We start from the raw sequence: 20858 nt of genomic DNA on the forward strand, positions 1-20858 counted from the left end.
ATTAAGTTTTTTTTGATATCGCGCAGACGAAGTCATGGGCGACAGCAGTATTTCTATACACTTAGCTCTTGTAGTAACTTGTAGATTTTCGTGAAAGTAAAATTCATAATAATATTTTTAATCTGATTTTATTTATAAAATATTAATTATTATGAATTTGAATTTGATTTACAAAATTATTTTTATATATAAATATATATATATAACAGAATTCTTAGTACAGACAGACAAGGTATGTACAAATGTTAGTGTGGACACCTCCACCTGCCGCGCTCGGTGAATGTAGAGTCGGACACAAAGACAGTCAGTCAAGACGCGTCTCTCCCCGGGGTAACACGTGCCCAAAGGTCAAGCCTCCAGGTTAACGCAGGTTAACCGACAGTAGGTTATAGTGCAACGATGAACCATTTTTGTACAAAGGAAAATGTGATTCAGTCTGCAGAGGGTTAAACAATTTTGGGTTCGTTTTTTTGTGCGGACGAAGTTTTAAAAAAAAAAGGATTTTTTTTAAGTGATAATAGTGGTCGCAAAAAAGGTGAGTTTTTTATTTAAAATTATTAGTTTAAGTTATTTTTTTAATTGGAATTTAATGTCGACAGTTATTAAATATCGGATGTAAGTACATGCATCGAAGTAAAGTAGCCAGCTAGAAATAATTTAAGCTTGCTCTTACTATGTGAAAACTTTGTTAAGTTTACATATGTAAAGACGTACCTTTACTTGTAGATTTTTCTTCAAAAAATAAATAGATCATATCACATATAAAAAAAACTGGAGTGTTTGTAATATTGTAAAAAAATCATATTTCGTACATGTAATTTATTTGAGCAGATGATTGTCAATTTTTAAAATTTTTGTCTGTCTGTCCGCAAGACCACCCTTGTCCCGGGTAATCTCCGGCACGGGTTGACCGATTTTGACGGGACTTGGACAGAATGGTAGCTGATTCACGCGGGTATATTATAGGCTCTTTTTTATAATTATTCGCGGACGAAGTCCTGGGCAACCGCTTTTTTACAATAACATGAACGATTTTTTTTAAATATCGATCCAAAAATGAAAATTTACGACCATAATTCAAAATCCATTTTTAATGAAAATGACTTTATGCAGTTTTTCTTAACATTAACATCTTGTGTTGAAGGGATACCAAGTTTTCGTTGCATATGTAATATTAATACAAATATATATATATATATATATATATATATATATATATATATATATATATATATATATATATATATATATATATATATATATATATATAAACAATCCCCCACATAGTTTATATCAAACAGTCATTGTTAAGTCTTTCATCTGTATTATATATCTATATAAATATTATTTTGGGAAAATATTCTTCTTAGACATAATATATTCACTTTAGTTTATATTTTGACTAGATATCCGCTATATTGTAAACTATTAACACGTGTGTTTCACTTTTAAATCATTTTGTATCAACATTTTTTAGTCGTAGAATAACAGACTGTATTTATATTATACTAAAACATAGTTATCACTACTATTTCAAGAGAGATAAGTCAGTGGAAACCGACACTATAACATTAACCATTTTGAATTGTTTGGAACGATCCCTGCCGCCAAGTTCCGTCATCGGACGACACTACAGACCGCCAGGTTCCATCCACACCATCTCGATGGCTGGCTATCCACAACCGTGCGGTTTGCGCGAAACTTCCTGCCTCGCACAGCAGCGTTGTGGAATGGTCTGTCCTCGGCGGTATTTCCAAACCGCTACGACTTAGGGTCCTTCAAGAAGCGAGCTTATCACCACCTAAAAGGCCGGCAACGCATCTGCGGTTCCTCTGGTATTGCTGATGTACATGGGCGTCGTTGAACACCTCGGTGTTCCCGGTGTTCGTTTGCCCCCTTCTGTTATAAAAAAAACATCTTATTTATGTGTTCCACAGTTTAATAAAATATATTTTTAGTCCAATCCTAAACATCGTAACGTAAAGATTTCTTCAAAAGAAAATAAAAAACAATACGCTTATCTTTAAAATATATTGCCGTATAATTTTAAGTATTAAGTGTTCGAGAAAACTCAATTATTGATTTTTGTCAACGCGTGGACATCTTTAACGATGGGATGAATTTCTCTCCCTATGTTTTCACTCGGCGATAATCTCTGTAGGTCAGTGGAGTCTCCGCGTAAAAGCGACGAGAAACTTGTGTGCTTTACTGTATGTACTTAAATTAAATATCGTGTTATTTGTACAACTAATGTGTTATATTAAGAGATTTTATTTGTTCAAGAAATGGAAATTTATCTCACTTTCTAGAAATTGTGTTTTTATTAATAATAGAAGCGAGAATTAGTATTTCAATTAACTAACATAATTTGCGTGTCAAATTTTAGCTACGATATGTCACCATGTAAGGCTGGTTACAAGCAAACAATGTTGACAATTTGACGAAGACATAGACCAACAAAATTATTTGACCCGGTGGGTATAAGTCGAAACTAAATTTTGACTGCTCACCAACGCTCCCACGACAATGTCAAATAATTGTAGCAACATTCTTGTCGTATAATACTGTAGCTATTTTGTCATATTCAGATAAGAATCATCGCTTTACCGGACCAGATAAGTATGTCGTACTATATTGAACTTAGCACAGAATCAAAACAGTTCTCTTATTACCTAGCAATGTTTATCTCACAATGGCACAGATGGCAGTACGCCAAATGTCTCGGTCGTTAAAATATACACCAAGTTCAAGCATCAAGGTCGAAAAGTATCACGTACTGTTTTTTATTTTTATGTATAGAATACTTATATTCAAAAGCAATAGTATTTAATAATAAAGTCTACACAATTATTAGATCGGAAAAGAACCTCAAACCTGATATATAAAAACGGCTAAACATTCACGTATATTCGTCCGGTGGCGGCACCGACTAGTTTCGAGACGATTGGAAGCCCTTCATCAGGATGAGTGGTACAGGTATTATTTCTCGGACGCGACCCGTCGCTCAGTGAGTGAGTTTTGAGTGTGAGGGTGAGTTTAATCTCAAACCTAACATTATTTTCGTTAACATAGAAAGATGTTTGAGTAGAAATGTTTTAAAATTTATTGTAATTTAGATGTCGAGATACTCGTAACATTTTTAGATTTATATAGAGGATAGAGTCTCGGGTGAGAGCTACTGTATTATAAATGTTTACCATATAAATTGTACTTAATCATAGTAACTTATTTGCTAGATATTTATTATACAGTTTGCCGGCGACTTTGTGATGACTGTCGCCAGATTAATGAATGGAAAGTCACTTCGATGTAAGCAAATGCCGCGCGTTGTTGTGAAACTCGCACATACTTGATTTACGATCACTTCAACTTATTTTACAATGTCGTATTGTTGATGTTATCTCGTATTCTGTGTTTATAGCACTATACTAATTATATAGTGTTTATGGGTATCATCAAACTATATAATAGTGATGTTTTTACTATCGATCCCAATTATCGATATAAAAAATAGAAAGGAAGAAAAGCAATTATTTCCACACATCGAACATAACACACATGTAAGACATAAATTTACTATAATAGCGTAGCAAAAGTAAGCTAGCACAACGAACAGGGACAGACTGATCTGTTCGCTGGTGTTCAGCTGGCACCTTTATTTTTAGAAGGCAATTGATTTATTTTTGTATTCCTTCTCATAGAAAGTAATTAAATAATCTTATGATCGATTAATATTTGTAGAAGTAAAATAACTAATTCTTTAGTAAGAATCGCCCAAAGATTTCTTAACATAAGTTAACAAAGAGTTTTCTATTTTATATCCCACAATCAAGCTGTAAGTAAAAAGTTAAAGTTCAAAGTTAGTCATAAAACATCTAAGTCCACGACGACCGGTTGGTCAGTGCCGACAACCGCAGACCACATTGGCTACGACAGACAACGGTGACCACTTTCACTGAGATGAAGAAAGTTGTCAGCAACTGATTAGAGTGTCGCAGAGAAATCCGGAACCATTTGATAAATGATAATAAACATAAAGCTAGTGTCAATTGACGTTTCGTAATATTGACGGTGAAATGTTGATAATGTGTGCTCAAGGAATATGTCGTCTCGTAATGTTTATGTAAAATTTATTTGTGCAAATATCATGCATATAAAATAAGCTTTGCTAAATCATAAAAACTTTTCTATTGAATAAATTAATAATAATTAATATAAATAAAGTGATAAGCATACTTTCATATAATATATGTATAATAATATATAAATATAACAAATATAGCTTTTGCCAGCGACTACGCTCGCCCGGAATTAAAAATAAAAACTTAGTAAGTAGCCTATGTGTTTTTGTTAACTATGTTCTACATGTATACTTATTTTATAAAGATTCATACACCGTTCTGGAGAGACCTTGTAACAAACAAACATCCAAACATTCGCATTTATAATATTAGTTACATAGTAAGATAATAAGAATAGCAGTATTTTCTTAATTAAATGGTTAAGGTTTACAGATTTTCATGATTCATTAATCGGACGTAACTAATCTACTTCAAGATTATTTCTTAGCCATCTCTAAGATAACTGTGCATGTATTACGTGTCGTGTCGTATCGGTGACGTTCCGATGTCGGTGTCATGTCGTGTTGTGTCCGTGGCAAGTAGTGGTAGCGGTGTCAACGCTCGATGGCGTGCTCGCGCTCTCCGCAACACCTGCTTTGTGGCGCACTGGGGCGATTGGCTCCATTCGCAAATCCGTCACGTCATTACTTAAAGCTGTAGTAAGCTAGGAGTTAGAAGTTATGGCTTAATTAATTAATTTAATAGACATGGGTCAATAGAGCCAAATAATTATTCTCGTAATATTCCAACGATTCTGTCCTATTTCATTTGTAACTTAAAAACTCAAGTGATAGTCTTGATTCTTTTCCTATTCTTATTACCAGAATCGTATTAACTGAACTATTAATTAGATGAAACCAATAAACTATGTAGCAAAAAACGAATAAATTATTGAAATAAAAAAAAAACAAATGAACCGACCCATTCTGCACTTAGAGAGGCTTCTTTCCTTCTGCTGTGATTTGCCGTGCCGTATAACAATGGACACAGGGTAGGCGCGTGGTTCCGCGACAGCCGCGCTCCGTTCCACATCTGGAGCTCAGATTTCTCTCGCACCTCGCACATCGCAGCGGGTTCGAATCCGATGGTGCTATTGTTGCGGTTTTTTGCACTTCATATTGGATATGTTTGATATAATGGCCTGCTTAATCAAACATATCTTTTATTCGATGGTGATTCAAGAATGTGTAGTAACATTTTTTGAATCGAATAAAACAAATGTGTTTGAAAGTTGACTAATTTACTAAATTCACCATATTTTTACGATGACGATTATGACGATCGTCAAGTAAAAACATTTTACTAAGATTACTATGATAATTTTTTTAAACAAATCAGATGCCAATATTATATATAAAAGTTATAGAACACAGGAAAACAGTCATATATTAAGTTAATAAGTTAACTGACCAAATAAGAAATCAATTTATTCCATCCTGGTATAAAGGATATAATAACTTCAATGTGTGAACATCCGGCAAAATTAATTGATAATAAAATAATTAAAATGAAATCTAAAAATCTTCAAAATATCTTATACTAAATGAAAACATCAATTGATAAATATTTAATTACTTAAGTAAATCTTACTAATGTTTTATAATGTTAAATGGGAAAGTTCGGATGTTTCTTAGACGGTATGGATCTCGCTGAAATTTAGCAAAGATGTAGAACATAGTGTGGAAGAACACATAGAGTCGCAGATCGGAGGTAACTAGTACATTAATAAATATTTATAGATTACAGCGATGTTTTTTAAATAGCAAATTCAAATATTTTTAGCAAATTACGCTAATCAATAAATGCTAAAACTATTATAAATTAGCAATATTATAGATAGTAATTGTCCTATATAATATATAATTATATTTAATTTTCATAAAATAAAAATTAACATTAAAAAAACAAATTACTGCAAAATGTCAGTAGAGCAATATGGCATTAATTGTGAGTTATATATATTTACAAGGATTTCTACAATCAATAAAAATAAAACCTGATTTAATTAAAATGTTTATCTCAAATTAACTAAACTTGGGTAATTTTCCGGCAATTATTATTTTTCCGGTAATTTTTTATCTTTGCTATTTAGAACTGATAGGAATGTTAATTTCTTTTAAGAAATCTAATAACAGGAGGTAGCGTTTATTCGTTATAGTAGAGAAAACTTCCGATAAAGGATCTGATACAAAGCCAATAAAATTTGATTTTCCCGACTAATTACTATCCAGTCCTATACTTATATCTTTTTTTATTAATATCATAAATGCGAAGCGTCGTTGGCTCAGGAGTCACATGACTTGCAATCTGCAGGTCCTGGGTTCGAATCCCAACATGTACCAATGTGTTTTTCCATTTCCGATTTACAAATGTACATTTATTCGACGTTCTTACGGTGAAGGAAAACATCGTGATGCAACCTGCACATATCTGAGAAGAAATTCGAAGATATGTGTGAAGTCAACCAACCCGCACTTGGCCAGCGTGGTTGACTATGGCCTAATCACTCTTAACTTAGGGTAGGCTCCGAGCACCTCGGTGGGGACGAATAGTGAGCTGATGATGATATTAATAAATGTGAAAGTTTAAGATAGATGGTTTTATTAGCACACATAGAACATATAACATAAAACATATACAAGTCACAAACTTCTTTCAGGAGTCTACACAACAATGTTACAACAAACTTAGTATTCAAAGCACACTATCTCACTGCTCATATCTTATGATGTATCTTTACAACAATAACAATAAACATAAAAGCGCGGATATGAGAACATGTGATATATTTTATAACATTAAAGTTATATAAGAGTTCCGAATAGCCGTGACTCAATTATTTTGTACGGAGATGTTTGTCGGATGAAAGTGGCTCGCTACTCGCCGGCGAAAGTGAAACAGCCTACAACATTCCGATGAGAACGGACGCAGCAACACCGGTCCGACGTACCTCTGGCCGGTCTATTGATGATTCAATTTAGACAAAAAGAACTAAAACTGAAAACAACTCGAAATTTTAAATTCAAACATTTGGAACGATTACAGACACAAACACTAATAATTATTTAAGTGAGTTTCCATCGAAGAAAAACTTATTACTGTCTCCACTTTTTCAAAGGACGTGAGAGGGACAGCTATATTTGTAGATGAATGTTTCGATAATGAAACGGCAAATGGAGTTAACGGCATCAAGATACAGAAACAATCAACACTAATACACTTATGTTTGATCTAGTTATTATAAATCGTCATTTAGTGTCTAGAGATTTATTTTAAAAAGTTTCAGTGTTTAATTGGATGATACAGACATGTCTGTTTTTAAATAGTCTATGTATACAGCCTTATAAAGGTAAAATAATTTAGATATATTTGTTATAACTTCTCAATTCCATTGGATTAGACTATAAATAGATTCGGAAAGGATCGTCGGTGGCTCAGTGGTCAAGCACTTGACTTGCAATCTGCAGGTCCTGGGTTCGAATCCCGACATGTACCAATGTATATTTTCATTTCCGATTTACATATATACATTTATCCGACGTTCTTACGGTGAAGGAAAACATCGTGATGCAACCAGCACATGTCAACCATCCCGCACTAGGCCAGCGTGGTTGACTATGGCCTAATCACCCTTAATTTAGGGTAGACTCCGAGCCCCTCGGTGGGGACGTATAGTGAGCTGATGATGATGATAAATAGATTCATATCGAAACTAGTTCAGTGTCTTCAAGTACTTCAGACATGCGCTTATATAGTTTACGCAAAACAAATCGTCCCAATTTAAACTCGTTCTATAAAGTATTCAAATTCTAGTAAAAACTATCAGTTAAGTAATAGCTTCGTAATGAAATCATAGTAGAAAAAACTACGAATGTATACAGCTGGCTATATTTAGAAGCATTGCCCTAGTGGTATTAAATCCGGTTGCAACTCTACATAATTTCGTAATCAACTTGTTACAAATTAAATGATTATATAATGTACATAAGTTAGATAAATTAACTTAATACTAATTAGCCTTATTATAATCATAAGAAAGTTAAATCTTAACGTAACTTTTTTACTTTAAATAAAGTTATGCCGAAACATTGGAATGTTATTTAACAGTATGCAACATAACCAAGGTAAAATATGACAAAAATAACAGTCTTCTCTAAATATTAGCAACTTTTAAGTCCTTTAAAAAGTGTTGCAGTAAGAATACTACTTTTTTTCACACAAAAAAAATCACAAATTTATGAAGTATCGAAAACTCTATCAAAAAATAAAAATAGTCCTAACTCAAATTTCTTCATTGTCTTTAACTTTTCATCCAAGTAAAATGTCACTTAAGTTTATAATAAGTAATAAATTATGCGTTAACTAAACGTACAATCAGTAGTTAGAGCAGTTCGCCTTGGGCCCACGTAAATGTCGGTATGAGTAGGCCTCAGTTGTAACTTGTAACGCCTACATTAATGTTATGTAATTTAACCAAATGTACAAAACAACACATGACGATAAATCTGCTGGTAGAGAAAAACATTACATTTTTACATGCAATTACCCGCAGTTTCGTAAGCTCGGAACTAAAAAAAATCTTATAATAGATATAGCCTTTGTCTCCTGGGGATAGTGTAACGTCCCCAGGTGACAAAGGGTATATCTATTCAATGCAAAGAAACATAGCATCAAATCTTTCCTTTTTACCGTAATAATATAAAATAAATCAATCTATCAAACATTGGTAAACAAATTTTAACAAAAAATTATTTACGTACATATTTTTGTAATTTAAACTTTATTTTTTTCATTGTCTCTATGTTATTATTTATGAGTTGTGACGTCACAATATGGCGGTTCGACCACATCTTATGAGGACATTGTAGACGTTACTTGGAATTTTACTAATATGTTGCATTCTCACGTAGCAGATATTTTATGAAATGGTTAGTATAATATAAAACACACTCTTACTTTGTCATTCATAAACCACTATAAAATAATAAATGTACTAGCCAAGCCACAGCAGCAAATTCTCTCGTTTTCTCTTACGTAGAGAAATTGCACAGAATAAGTGCATCCTAGATTTCTAACTTTAACTTAGTTTCTACAACTTTAAGTACTAATTTGAAATAACTAATACCTTACTAATATTATAAATGCAAGTGTTTGTATGCTTGTTAGATATATCTAGAACGGTTACACGGATTTCGATGAAATTTGGCATAGGTGTAGAACATAGTCTGGAAGAACACAAAGATTTAAGCTTTTTTTAATTCTTCGCTTGTTATTTTAATAATTTTATAATTTTAGCAACATAAGTAGTAGCGTTTTTTTGTACACAAATAAAAAGCAATAATTTATACTCCTTTTACATATATATTTTATATTGGATTAAAATATAAACGATATAACAATTAATTTAACATATAAATTGAGATCGAGTTTCTATTTTCACACGTTACATATAAATTGCATAAGATATATATAAAAATATATTTAATATATAGAATTAACGTAAGATTACATTTAGTTGTGTAACATTTTCACTAAGTATTAAGTTTAACTACAAAGTTACGTCAGCTTAATATTATTGTTAAAATAATGAGTTTTATTTTAATTATACTAGTGTATTTACTTTCATGTATTCAATAATTTAATTGCATATTTTATCTATACGTAAGTAAAGCTGTATATTTGCTCATCGGTTCAAATCACGACATCTTACTATCCCCTTGAATAATATCCATAGCACAAGGCTAGATTTTAGTTCTTCTACGTCTTCATGAGACATCAATATGACAAATATTGAAATCGTCGAAGACCTGCTTCGCTTGGTGCAAGACGATAATAAATTCTCTAAGTTGACGGCCAACTTTTAATAGTGATACGTGAACAGGGACACGTGAAGACGAGCTTAGTTGAAATGTTTGTAATATTATTATAAAGTAACTAATTTTGTAACAAAAAAAGCTTTACAGACCAATATTAGTATTGTAGAAAAACAAATCATTTCTCTTTACATTTGTATTGAACTTTGTTCCCATTCGGTTGTGTATAAAATACTCATAAAGACAATGGCACATTTAACGTGTTACTTAAGTTACAATTAAGACGAAGTTGTAAGCGTTTGTGTTATCTAAGCGAATCAAGTTACGAACAATGCATACTTTGATGTTATTTTTTAAACTTAAAAGTTACATTTCTGTAGTTATTAAACTTTTTGTTGCTTTTAAAAGATAACAAACGATCTTACAAGATATCAGTTTTAGTTACCATTTTTTTTTAGTTTTTTAACTTACTTCTAATTTTAATCTACATGAGTTGTCGCCTACAACTCCGTCCATGCGGGCTTTAAAAAAAAGCTTAATTAGTGGCCCATGTCTTCTTACAGACTATGTTTGATTACTGTTAATAATTATAATATTTTAGGCCCTTATACAAATTGATCAACTCTTTCACCAAATCATTTTTTATTAATACTTGATTTTTTGTAACATTTCTTAAATTAAACATAAACACGTCGGTATAAGACAATGTTACGTGTTACAGAGACTCATTAGTGACATAATCTGTGTCACACTGGAATCCTGAGTCCGGCCCACAAACCGCATTGTCACTCATTACTGACAATTACTATTCGTGTTGGCAAGCAGTTGACAACGTCATGTGCCGTCATAATGTGTACAGAATGATAAATGAATTACAATTGTTTCATTGTTATAACTAATTATTCGTTTACGTGAGTTTTCAGTCGAAAATCTAAGACAATAACATTTTTGTTATTTATATGTTTAAGAAATAAGAGGTGTGTTATTAAGCTTTTTATATGATCAATAACTTTGACATTAAATCTACTTGCGATATATATAATATGTATTTTATAGAAGTAGATTTAAGAAGCATAAGTATACTGGTAAATACAATGATTCATATTCGATTCGACCGATTTGGTTTATATAGAGCTGTACCATTTTAGACACTTGTCTGACAAACAGATTATCATGGCACTCTAAGCTATACTATAATAGTGACAAGCTTACAAAAATAAAGAGTCAATTATAATGAAGCAATTTATAAACAAATGTACCATGAACATTATAATCTCAAATTACAAGTATTAATCCTGGGAGCTTGATATTTATAGGCAATTAATATGAAGGCCCCGCCTACAGGGTGTAGCCAAGGCTGGTTTAAGGTCAGCGCACACCGGCAATTACAGATTAGTAACAATAGTTTTGCGGTCATGGTGTTGTTGCGAGAGAGTGCGTGAGTAAGCCTATTACTAACACGGCCATGGATTTAAAATCCTTTGAATTTGTTCATTTAAGAAATTAATTTAGGTGATCATACCAAGTTCAAATATAGTAAATAGGTATAACATAAGACCACCACAAAGCAGATAATTGTTTCTTTTATCTTACTAATATTATAAATGCGAATGTTTGGATGGATGGATGTTTGTTTAAAGCTATCTCCGGAACCACTCAACAGATTTTGATGAAATTTGGCACAGACGCAGAAAATAGTCTGGAGGAACACACAGGCTATTAATTGAGTTTATTTAACTACAACAGCTAGTCTTAAATAATGAAAGGGATGACAGACTGTTATGCTGCAAAAGGGAATTCCCAAAATGATTATAAAATAAGACTCTACTAACAACGTAATATCACGCGCTCCGCATTATAATATAGTCCTTTGGTGTTTGAACGCACACGACCGAGGTCGCGTTAAGTGCGTAAAGTTACACAACTTATGTTATAAACGATTACTTATTTCGTGTGAAAGTTATTGTGTGCGTTAATCGACTTTTGGACAAATAAAAAAGACTTTATTTACAGAATGTTGCCAGGATCAAGTAAACTGTAATATAGCGCGAGTTACTCGTATGTATTCTGGATTAAATATGTTTTTAATTTAAATTTATTTTATTTTTAGAACACGAAATAAATTGAAATATTAATTAGGTTTTTTTTTAATCAAATTAAAAATAATAGTTACTAAAGTTACTAATATCCTTATTTTAGAAAATTATTTATTCTATTACAGTATTAAATAATCATAATTTTAAATAATTTAGACATACTTTAATTATTAATGTTCGAATTAATGAGCAATATCAGTTTATAATGTATAAATTCACTTTCGCGCTAAAAGCTTTATGAACTTCAAAAGAAATCTAATTTAATAAACAGGAAATTAATTATCATAATATATTTTAGCATATCTCATGAGAAAGCAGTGACCGTGAAATATGACCGCTTTAATGACACAAACACACACACACAGTCTGCACCAAAACTGGTGGCATTGAATTATTGATGGAGAAAATAGAAAGTTAATTTTTTTTGGAAACGCGAGCGATATTATTTTCACTTTTTTCTTATTAATATCATAAATATCTTCAGAACGGCTGCATTAATAATTTCTAGTGGATTTCTTTCCGAAGCGTCTTTAGCCGATTTCCTTTTGTTTGAGGCATTATATCGTATATTTCCCCAGACCAATGAAGAAAGATTCGGTTTTTCGTTTATTTTGATTTTTTAATTAATAAATGAAGGAGACTAGAACAGCTTTTTTTATTACGAATGCTAAATATTTTATTTTGCAATTTGTTCCAAACGTATGGATATTTAGGTCGTAGTATACTCGAGAAAATTGTTAAGTTTGATTGTGTGCTAGAAATGTAGTCATACAATTTATTACAGTTATTTGTTTTGCTTCGTTGATGTTCCTCCTTTCATCTAACATTGATACACCGCTAGTACATTGATTCAAATTAAATTTTCTAAATGACAAGAAACATTTTTTTTTCGTAACCTTACCCTTAATAGTTAAGTAGAGATTATTCGTGTTTAGGTACGTACTTTTGACGTCGAGTATATATTTTTAAATTTATTAGTCTTAATATCTAATCATTACATCAATTGAATTAATTACAATATTAATTATATGTATATAATATAAATAAATAAATATATAGAAAGTGCGTGTACGCAGATAAGTGAAGGAAGTACTACATTAAAATACTTTCTTTACTAATTCGATAAGTAAATTGATAATGACATTTATTTGGATCTGTCATGGGAAACGGAAATGTGTTTTGTGCAGAAAGTGTGACGAATGTCGGAAACTGACAAAACCACAGCGACCGTCCGCCGATACTTCTGTTAAGACGAAAGTATTTATTAGAGCGGCTCTAAAATAAATTCCGACAAGTACATACCGCAAATAGATTCGCATGGTTAAACAATAAATTAGTTTGTTTGTTATGCCTTCAAGTAATAAGCATTTGATGAAAATGCATAGACAATAAGAGAAGGTAAACTCTTCACAGAAAAGACATCAACGCGTATTAAGCTAAGTTAAAAGTTTTGTTCTGACTTTGTTGTGTTTCACATTTTTGGCTGTTTATTTATAATATGTATAATTGAAGTTGTGTTTTGAAGCTCTCGTAAATATTCGTCTTTAACTTAAACTAGGCTACCCTTGGTTTTATTACACACAGCCGTAACCCACAGGGGTAGGTAAAGCCCACGAAACTCTAAATGGCGCGGTCTGACACATCTCTCTCGCTTCTTCTATGTTCATACATTTACTCCTACATATTTAAAAAAAATGTAAAATTAACAAATATCACTCGTAGCAATATTTCACTAAGGTTAACGAACGTTCCCTTCTCTGTTCGTATGTTTAACAGACATAAATACAAACGGTATGGTTACAAGGCCACTACAAACTGACCTACGCTATGCTAAACTGTACCATTGTTCCAAAGCGAAAGGTTCCTTTACAATGCAAATTAATGTGATTTTTTTGCTGATAGTACAACGTATTGATTCTTTAAAGTATTCCCACGGGATTGAGTAACGACTACAAAAGTAATTAATGGAAATAGAAACTTGATTGATTATGTCCTCCACTAAGCGATACTTAACTATTGTTATAAACAATGTATTGTTCAATATTTGTTTTTAATAATTAATACCATGGTGAATGAATTTTAAATTATAGTCAACGATTAAAAGATTTTATCGCAACATAAAAATATAATTATACATTGCGGGTTATATCGTGTTTTGCACATGCAATTGGTTGTTAAAAGGTCAATGTATTATAAAACACTTTCATTGACGTCGTGAACAACCTTGATAGTGAGAAAGTCAATGGGAACTTTCATACTACTTATATACTAAACGTAGATCGTCCTTATTTACTATTGTTTTTGTTTACAGGTATGTACAGAGTTTGATTGTCTGCAAGTGAACAAGGTAACAACACTTCGTAGTCATCTTATACATATAGTACGAGTTATATGAGTCACTGCGATTTAATTTAAACTTTATATTACAGATAATTAAATATATATTAAACCGATTTAGGCCCTGAAATAACTTAACAAGGTTTGTAGATCAAGTTAGACACTTAGTCATTGCATGAGACATGCTAGTAATATGTATTACTTAGAAGTATTACTATTTTATTAAGGTAGAGCTCATTTATACTATTAAATAAATCATAACTAAATTTCACGTGGAATTACGGTCGAAAGCTGGCATATTAAAAAAAAACCCTTATGATTTTTATACTTATATTATTTATACTACACTTTTAAAAACAATTGATATATTCCTACGTCTTTAATCAACAATCGTAAACTTTATATCGATCAAACATACGAGTAACACAGTCAACTTTTTGTCTACGTGTTTTGATTCAAGTTGTCCAAAAACATGCGTGATCATCACCTCGTGTATGTAACGTTACGTCACTAGATGTCCGACACGCCGGCACGCCGACACAGACGCCGACACACTTTCTCCGACACGATCGATATAGAGAGAGCCGAAACTACGTCATTACAACACGTGGCTTATAAAGTTATCTAAAACACTAAAATAATAACAAGAGGTCATGTAAGCTCTATCACGATTGATGTTTATTAAGACAATAAATCCTTTCTGTATCTCTTCGGTTTCCTGCTTGTTCTCAAAGCAATATGGTAATTTTTAAGCTTATAATTTTAATTTATTATAGATTCAACGTATCCAATGTACTCGTATTTAGAATGAGCGTCGGTAGCTCGGGTTCGAATCCCGCCACGTACCAATTTTATTTGAAGACTATATTTTTTACTTAAGGTAGGCTCCGAGTCCCTCAGTGGAGATGATGAATGTATTGGTGAAAACGTAAAGACTATATTTAGTCTAGAGCGTCGGTGGCTCAGTAGTCAAGCACTTGACTTGCAATCTGCAGGTCCTGGGTTCAAATCCCGCCATGTACCAATGGGTTTTTCAATTTCCGATTAACATATGTACATTTGTCCGACGTCCTTGCGGTGAAGAAAAACATCGTGATGCTACACGTGCACATATCTGAGAAGAAATTCAAAGATATGTGTGAAATCAACCAACTCGCACTTAGCCAGCTGGTTGACTATGGCCTAATCACCCTTAACTTAGGGTAGGCTCCGAGCCTCTCGGTGGGGACATATAGTAAGCTGATGATGGCGATATTTACTTAATTGAGATATGAACTATATTCTGCGGTCTTAAGCTCAAGATATTACGTAGTTCAATAAATATTTGTTATGTATCACAGTTGGACAACACACGTGCGGAATGTTGTGACCTTTCCATTGACCTTGTACGATGTAAATACAATTACTATACAATAAACTGAATAGTAAAATTATTTGTAACGGAATCTGATATCCCTTAGAAAGTTCTCAGGATGGGTGGGCGATATGTTTACATGTGAAGAGAGATCTTGTTTCCGATGAAAACAGGCAAACATCCGAGATAACTCGCACTAATTATACTAATTACTAGTTATAAATCTTTTGTTCGTGACTTCTATTAATAAGCTTAAAAATGTCATCTGTCCCGATGTCTGTTAACAAATTTTGAGAGTTAAATATCCACTTCGTAGTTATCGATTGATTAATGAGTTTTTTTTTAATTATAACAAAATATTTTTCATAATAATTTGTTTTTTATTACACAGGGTGTTTAAAAACATTTCGTTGTGTCGGCTGCAGACATTGATTGTTCACGTAATAATTTTATTAAAGTGTAAACAAAACAAAAGTCAACTTTCTATACAATTTATTTAAACTTTCACTTCGCTTGTTTATAAAGTAGTTAAGATGGAAGCAATACAACATCTCACTAAATATCATGTGTTAGAACTTAGTTACACCGTAATTACAATATTACAGTATACTAACCGTGCGTTTCCACTGCCGAATCATTTATACAAAAAAAAATTAAAATAATTATTGTCTTAGTTTTTCTTTGTTTCAGACGTGGAAACCCTCGATAAATTTCACTAAAAAGTTTTTTCAAATTTTCATTTACGATTTATTTGATTTTTAAAACGCTCATATTAATTTGTAATAATGCAAATTTGATAACATATTCACAATATATAATAACTTAAGTTATAAAGAGACTGAAAACTGTGAAGACGATGCCATTGAACTTTTACCCAATATATTGACCACTAAGTTGTATTTGAACACAACTTAGTGGTCGCGTAACTTCTAATTAGATAAAAAACATCGGTCAAGTTGCAAGGCTTGCCCGCTAGAGGTCGTTAGTGTTACGTCACGGGGTCACTGACCCTCGGAACGGAGCTTTCGCGATGGGTCATTGGTCTATTAGGATTTGATTTTAGTATTTAATGTTTGTAAACATACGAGTACTATGAATGTGTGAAAATCGTAACTACTTACATAGTGTAAAGAATTTAAACCGTTTTTAAGGTTATTATTACATGAAAAATAGTAGTTGAAAGTTGATATCTTGTCTCAAAGAAGTCGTGAAATATTTTAGTCAAGGTTATTATAGACGCGAACTAAGAGAAGATATTTAGTAGCCTGCGAACTCCAGCTCAGAGATGACAAGTTGTGAAGTTATCGTAACCTTAAATTACTCCTACAAAATTACTAAATTTGAGTTACATTAAATTTCTCTACTCAAATATAAAACCGAAAACAGAGTTAAATATCATTTACTTTATAATATTTAAGCTATCAAGATTGCGGTCATTTCGCATACAAAAATTTGAAGGCTTTAATTCAGTGCCAGTTGCGACCAGTTTGGGCGAAAGTGAACGCGGCTTCGGCGGTGAAAAGTGAATTAATAAAGCGCCCCCGGCGCGGTGCGGCGAGCTCAGACAACTTTTTAAATCCCTTAACTGGATGTCAATAATTTTTCTGCACATAATTGTAATTATAGAGAGGAACAATTGCTAGTAACAATGAGAATTTTAAATATGGAAGAGGTACTTCGATAGGTAGGCTTAGATAGAGATGGCAGGTTTTCGTGAACATTGACGAACGATATGTTATGGAGATTACACCCAATTTTCGGATCGATCTTAAAGATTGAATATTGATTATGATCGTGAGATGAAGAATGTAGTAATGTAGGGATGCAATAAAACTATTACAACAAGCATCAATAATCGAAGGTATCCGCTTAGAACCGGACCGAACCGGTTTAGTCCCGGTGTCGGCCGGATTTTTTTTCAAACTAAATCGGTCACTCTTCCTGTCGTTTAACTTTTTTCTTATACATTTCTATCGCTTGCCCAAGATTTCTGTTACGTAGTCGTGAGAATTCATATTTCGAAAAAACTTTGAAATGGGTATGTCATCGACCGATCGTGAATGCCGCCCGTTTGTAATCTTCCTAGAAAAATTGTAAAGATTTGGCAATTTTCATATTGATTAACGATTGTATATATAAAGCATCTTTCAAGAAAAAGTAAATAACATTGAAAAATCATTGTCTACTTTATAACTTTAAACAAACCTAATACTAGTCTAAAGTTGGACAAAAATCTCGACATAAATATTAAAATCTCAATAAAGTAAAATATAACAAAAATTTGACAATAATATATGTTTAAAGACGATACATACTATTTTGCTCTATGTTCTGTTCAAGTAAAAGTATAATTTAATCTCTAAATCGTAACAAATTGCGGAACATATTATAAATGTCTTCCTTGTAGAGAGTTGAGGTAATTGTTGCTCAACTACAATAGACTCTTAGATTATGTAGAGCATTCTTTATTTTAGTCTTTATTACATACATACTCCAATTCATGATCTTTGTAAGTGGAAATTGTAAAGTAAATTGAATAAAATCATATTTCTTACTTATTGTTATGAATACGACTGTTTAGATGGATGTTTTTCTTAGATGGTATCTCCAGAACCGTGGAATGGATCTCGATAAAATTTGCCATGGACGTAGAACATAATCTGGAAGACATAGGGTACTAATTAAGTTATTTTTTTAATCAAACGTAGACGGAGTCGCGTGCAACAACTATTGTTATTTATAAATCAATTGATTAAGCGTGTTCTGCTCCGAAAAGCAAACCGGAGTAGACAGCATTCCTCACCACTGAAGCGTAACAGCTGCGTATTGTGGAGCTGGATTGTTATGCACTTCTTGTATACTTGAATTTCAAGCTTAATTATAGAGATGGCTGTTAGAGATAGTACGCTTTAATTCAGTTACAAAAGTTTAATGATTCAATTATTAAATTGGATATGTGACATTTAACAAGAAGCAAACAGATTGCCATTGCCACCGCCGCTGTAGTTTGCATCACACAAGTGACATTCAGTTTACATCTGATATCAACATTGCTCTACTGACATTATGAAAACGTATCATACAGCTTTGACATGATTTCAAGGTCAAACTTACTACAACACATAATTACTCTAGTTATGTTAATACAAACAGTAAAAAGATAATACTAGAAGGCATAGAACATAAAAACAAAAACATCAAAAAAACATTAAAAAAAATTAGAATTGAAATCTCTGTACTTACATACCCTGTGGTTAATTACGAGTATTTTTTCCTATCATAATAGTGTTACTAAATACAGTTTTAATAAATCAATCAAAATTCCTTCCAACAACTGATATGAATACGTGATACAGATACTGAATGAGCAAATGGATCAAAACAATGCAATTGTAGTAACGACGCAAGAGCATTGTACCGCATACATTGAAGCGTCAACAGAGAGTCGAGTTGCGGTCACTCTAGCCCGCGCTCAAACCGCACAATGGACCACAAGACACAAACACACTTCGTACACAGTAAACAAACTCTCCAAAGCAGCATTTAGACGAAATCACTATCTTATATGTATGCCTTAAGAAAAAACGTACTTATTGTACATTTTTCATCATAAATAACACTAGAATAATGTAGTCTATTAGGTGTTAAAAATTAAACTAACAAAGAGTTTTGATTGTTTATCTGCAAACGTTTCCAGGTCATTGTTAGTGCATTTAGCATCTACAGGATGTTTCAGTGTTCTTTGTACGGGTTGCTTAAGTTCCTTTGTCACGCTCCATGCGTTTTAATTGTTCTTCAAATAAGCACTATAAATTAACTGAAGTGCTGTAACGAATGATCTTCATACATCATACCATTCTCAACTTACACAGACTCCCTTGAATTTATGGATTTTATTAGTTTTGCCTAATATATTTTCGACGACGTTACCTACTTAACACGATTTAAAAGCATCCTAGCGCCATCTAAAAACTAAAAACAAAAATAACGTTACTTAGTCTCGAAAAGGTTCAAGAGATGGCGCTGTTAAATTTTAAATTCACCAAAGATCTTTACACGACTAATGACTAATTGTACATTTCAGTTCCTGTGTCGGCTGAGCAGTGGTTCAGAACAGTATGCAACCTGTAATTTGTGACAGATTACGTAAAAGGGAACGCGCAATATAGAAAGGGGGCGTGCGGGTGCGAGTGCGGGACGCGCTCCATTCTTCGCAACGCGTCCGACATATCCAGCGACGCGACACCGCGGATGTTGTGACTTGCGCACTCGCATATATTTCTATTATAAATATAGTCTTTATAATTATATGTTTTTGATGCTTTCATTAGAGTATAGTAGACTAGTTCATAGAGAAAAACAATACTTTCGCTTTTAATTTTCACTGAGGTAGTCTAGATCACAACCTACTTTCGCTAAAACTTAGTGTTCATCATTGGTTTAGGTATAATTTACCTAATAACCAGAACTAAATATTAGTTAAAATTCAATAATAAATAATGTTACCATGCACTGCAATTACTGCACGGATTTACGTCCAATCTCTCGTGATAGAACTGATTTCAAACGTGCGTTTGCGTAAACACATCGTTGCCGGTCGTTGACCGCAGTAAAGCGCCATCTAGTGCTGAGATGCGATACGTTGCACTAGTTTAGCTACGCCAGGAATTTGATGGATGGTTATTTCCGCGCTGTGAAAAACAAGAACCTACTATCAGATGATTAAAAATTATGCAAATTACAAGATATAAGACGTAGATATGGCATGAAGATACTAGTATATTATTATAATTACTTTCACTGTTAGAGTAGTAATCTTAGAACACGCGCGAAGCTACGGACAGCAGTTAATAATTAAAATCAATACAGTTAAAAAATTAATTGTGTATCTGTATGTTATATCAAAATATTTATTAATATTTTCTACATGTGGCATTTGCATTATTTATTACAAAAACTGTCTGTTCGCAAGTCCGCGTTTGCTACAGATAAGCAAGAAGAGAAGCTTACGTATGCAGACGTAACATAAGCTTGTTTATTTATTTTTATAGATATTATGTACAGGAGAAACATTTTAATACCCAGGTCCATGCGATCGAAGTCATGGGCAATAACTAGTTGATAACATAGTGCACCT

At 32.5% G+C, this 20858-nt stretch overlaps 1 protein-coding gene across 1 annotated transcript in view; it reads left to right on the forward strand.

The window, feature by feature from the left end:
* Positions 1-327: 327 nt before the first annotated feature.
* Positions 328-20858, forward strand: part of LOC106115952 (serine-rich adhesin for platelets) — a 30148-nt gene continuing 9617 nt past the window's right edge. Inside the window, exon 1 of the mRNA XM_013309621.1 lies at positions 328-535. The gene's annotated coding sequence lies outside the window, so the exon portion shown is untranslated. The remainder of the gene's footprint in view (positions 536-20858) is intronic.

The sequence above is a fragment of the Papilio xuthus genome, unplaced genomic scaffold (genome assembly GCF_000836235.2).
Source record: "Papilio xuthus unplaced genomic scaffold, Pxut_1.1 DF829660.1, whole genome shotgun sequence".
NCBI lineage: Eukaryota > Metazoa > Arthropoda > Insecta > Lepidoptera > Papilionidae > Papilio > Papilio xuthus.